Here is an 865-nt window from a genome sequence, read left to right as displayed (position 1 = left end):
CGGTACATGACATGCGTGTCTTCAGATTGTCAAACATCGAAAATATGTTCACGCAAGAAAATTTTCCAAACGATAGTCACATTTTGGGCGATGCAGCATATCGTCTCTTAAAATATGTAATGGTTCCATTTAAGGATTATGGTAATTTATCTGAAAGACAAGCAAAATTTAATAAATGTCACTCTAGTGCCAGAATGATCGTTGAAAGATCATTAGGATTGCTTAAAGGTCGTTTTCGAAGTCTCTTAGACAATCTTGCGATGCTAAGAACGGATTTAATACCCAAGTATATTATAGCTTGCTGTATTTTGCATAATATTTATTTATTACGAAATGATATTATAGATGTGCCTCTTATTGTTAGTACAACAAATAACACAAGAAACATTTCAAGATGTAGGAGACGAAGGTAACGATAAAAGAAATGCAATCATGTATTCTTTATCGCAAAATGCTAATTAACGTAAATATTGCGATATATATAAGTTAAATAACATGACTGATGTTATGAAAAAACATTCTATATAATTATAAAAACTTTTATTTTATATATTTAGAAATTTGTAACAAACATAATATGTTATATTATTACTGTACAATATTAATACTGTACGTATATCAAATTACAAACTACAGAAACGTATTACTTTGTACTGACTTTCCCTCCATTACTATTACCTTATATTATTAAGTAAACCATACCCACTATGCAAATAGTAAACGTTACATATTAGATACATAACATATATATTTAATGTCCTATTCAGAAACGCTTCTTCTACATAATAGCTCCGAAATGTTGCAGAAATATTTCTGCTACATTTCTGAGCTATTATGTAGAAGAAATGTTTCTGAATAGGACATT

At 28.9% G+C, this 865-nt stretch overlaps 1 pseudogene; it reads left to right on the top strand.

Annotated features, from left to right (window-relative positions):
• Positions 1-643, top strand: part of LOC116847529 — a 5,859-nt pseudogene extending 5,216 nt beyond the window's left edge.
• The last annotated feature ends 222 nt before the right edge of the window (positions 644-865 follow it).

This window comes from Odontomachus brunneus, unplaced genomic scaffold (genome assembly GCF_010583005.1).
Source record: "Odontomachus brunneus isolate Ranch 3 - 2012 unplaced genomic scaffold, Obru_v1 Obru_scaffold_079, whole genome shotgun sequence".
Classification (NCBI taxonomy): Eukaryota; Metazoa; Arthropoda; class Insecta; order Hymenoptera; family Formicidae; genus Odontomachus; species Odontomachus brunneus.
The sequence above is the reverse complement of the archived record's forward strand: the minus strand, read 5'-3'. Positions and strand labels throughout refer to the sequence as shown.